Raw genomic sequence first — 3,311 nt, 5'->3', positions numbered from 1 at the left:
TTGTTGTATATCCCTTTGATGTTATTCTGCCTTGCAGCTTCCTCTGCTTTGTTTGTAAGCTCTTCTACAAAGTTCCTCTTGTCTCTCCGTGCACTCTTTTTGACCTCTCTATCTGCCTTACTGTACGCCTCACCCGCTGTTTTCTTAACTGATCTTGTTTTACTATTGTTTAGTACGTTCTTTAGCTTCTTCCTTTCCTCTATTTTGCTAAGGGTCTCTGGTGAGAGCCACTCCTGGTGCGTCCTCTTCTTGAGCCCGACTGCTGCTTCACAGGCTCCTGTAAATGCCTCCTTTACTTGCTGCCAGTGGTGTTCTATCGTCCTGTGTTCCTCTTCTGTTACTTCCTTGGCTTGCAGTACTGTGTAGCGGTTTCTGAGTTCTATTCGGAAGTTGGTTTGTTGCTCTTTGGTGGCCAGTAGTGACACATTGTAGCGTTTGCCTGTTGACGTGCTGTTTTGATGTTTTTTCAGCTTAAGTTGTAGGTTAGCAACCAGTAGGTGGTGATCCGTGGCTGCATCGGCCCCCCTCTTCACCCGGACATCTTGGAGGCTTCTCCTGAATCTCTTGGAGATGCAAATATGGTCTATCTGGTTCTCCGTCTTCCTGTCAGGGGAGACCCAAGTTACCCGGTGGCATGGTTTGTGAGGAAAGAGGGTTCCACTAATGACGAGACTGTGGTTGGCGCAGTGGTTGGCAAAGAGTTCTCCGTTCTCATTCATCACTCCAAGGCCATGCTTTCCCATCGCTTGCTCAAAGCCGGTGTCGTCACTGCCAACCTTAGCATTCATATCTCCCATTGAAATGGTGAGATCCTTCTCCTTACATTTCCTGATGGTTTCCTCTAGCCTTTGGTAGAAGTCCTCTTTTGCTTCATCCTCTGCTTCATTGGTGGGGGCGTAGCACTGGATGATGTTAAGGTTGATGCGTTTATGTGAAGTCCTAAAATTGGCCAGGATGATCCTCGCGCTTACTGGTTCCCACCCTAGAAGTGTTTTCCCTGCTTCCTTTGATAGCATGATTGCCACCCCGTCCGAATGAGCAGCATAATCTCCTGTGTGTCCAGAGTATATGATTGATTCACCTGATGCAAGCCGTGTTTGTCCTGCTTCCTTCCACCTAGCCTCGGCAATTCCAAGTATATGGATGCCAAATGCCTTCATTTCATTCGTGATGGTCTGCGCTTTTCCTGTGATATGCATTGAGCGTACATTCCATGTACCGATTTTTGTGATAGATTTAGGATTCAGAAACTTCCACCCTCTGGCTTCCTTTCGGCTTTCACCACAGGGCTTCATACGTCTTCTAGTTGAAGGTCCTTCTCCTCCCAATTCTAAGGTGGTAGTTCTATTTTTCAGTGTTTCTGTAATCAGTTTTGCTAACCTCTAAGCGGGGAATTGGCCTACCTAGAGGATGCTTTTTCTGTTGGGGTGTTGCTCCCTTAGCCTTTTTCCCTCCCAGGCCACAACGCAGTGGTTGAACCATTCTTAGTCTGTTCCCTCCCCCCGAGACCAAGCTGCCATGGGTGACCCTACCAGGAGCACAAGGCTCCAGACAGCATAGCTCTCAAGGTTCTTCAGGACACGCAAACCTCTCCACCGCGTTAAGGTGATGGTTTGAGGAGAGGAGAGGATTGACTATGTGGCTCTATAGGTGTATAGAGGATTGACTATGTGGCTCTATAGTTGTATAGCGGTTTGACTGGCTCTATGGATAGGACTGTTATTTAACAGCAAGGTGAGCCTGTCATAAGCTACTCTATGAAGCATCTCCTGGGCTGCTGAATAAACACATTCACATCCCAGTGGACCTGCACAACAATAGGCAGCCTGCAAGTACACACACACACATGATAACAAACATGCCCACACACACAAACATGATAAAAAAAAACACACGCATGCATATACACACACGTGTAGGCCCAAGGCCAGTGCTTTGTCTTTGTGACACATTCATAAATCCTGACACAAAGCGTGCATGTGTGCGTAAAAGAAAAACAGACACAAACACACACACCCACAATATCAATGCCCCCACAATTCCTACATGTGTGTGATCGTATGCATGCAGGTGTGCGTGCGTATGCAGGTGTAGTGCTGTCAGGTCCACTGAGAGGAGGAGGAGGACAGGAGGGGAGCAGGGAGTAGAGAGAAGATCAAATATGATGTAAAGTACAGTGTGCCCAGTAGTTCCCCCCTCAGAGCTGTGGATCTATGTTATTACTCTGGTACTTGGTAGTAGTGTGTGTGTGTGTGTGTGTGTGTGTGTCTGTCTACAGGTATGATAATCGTCTTGATACTAATCATTTCTCTAAACTAATTATACTTACCATTCAAAGAAAACACAATTGTATATTATAAGAATATAAATATATGTCAATCAATTACCAATAAAGCAGAAATACCAGGAGAAGCAATCAGACAATATTGCTAAAGGCAATATTGTAATATCGCCCCACGTGAGGGGAATCCGTTCTAAAGAGAAATGTGATCCAAGCCGAATGTGATCCAAGCCGCGGCCTCATGCCAAATGACCTCTCCAGGCTTCCATATTAGATTAGCACAAGAGGCTAGCATTTCAGCTAACCCAATCAGCACAGGCTAATGACACCGAGAGGTGAGGGTCAGCTTGACCTGTGCCCTTTGACCTCTTTCTCTGCGGCTCCTGGACAGGGGGCAATGGGGGAGAGAAAGGACCGGAGAGAAGAAAACAGAGAAGGCAAGAGAGGAGAATAAAAAAAAACAACAACAACGAGAAAGAAGGAAAGAAAGGGGTCTCTCTCTCTCTCTCTCTCTCTCTCTCTCTCTCTCTCTCTCTCTCTCTCTCGCTCTCTCTCTCTCTCTCTCTCTACTCTCTCTCTCTCTCTCCTCTCTCTCTCTCTCTCTCTCTCTCTCTCTCTCTCTCTCATCCTCTCTCTCTCTCTCTCCTCTCTCTCTCTCTCTCTGAGAAGGGGGGCGGGGCTGGGAGAGATGGAGATAACTCCTCTCACCTCTCCATCATTACAACCATTCCAATCCAAATTAACACAGGACCAGTATTTTATGTGATGTAATGCTATTTTGGTCCGTTTGATTGATTCACATATTATCTACCACTGACATAACAATAATAGTCTAACAATTGAATGAATAGCATAGCATCAGAATACTACCTGTGAGGTGTCACCCCCACCCTTAAGAGGACGACCTCAGATCCAGTACCCCACTCCCCCCGTACCAATGCCCCTCAGCCCCTCACCCCCCCTCCCTCAGCCCCTCACATGCTGATAACCACAGTGAGAAGGCATGTCTTAAGCTCTAGATCTGAGTCCC

The sequence above is a fragment of the Gadus macrocephalus genome, chromosome 19 (assembly GCF_031168955.1).
Source record: "Gadus macrocephalus chromosome 19, ASM3116895v1".
NCBI classification, from domain to species: domain Eukaryota; kingdom Metazoa; phylum Chordata; class Actinopteri; order Gadiformes; family Gadidae; genus Gadus; species Gadus macrocephalus.
Note: the sequence above shows the minus strand (reverse complement) of the source record.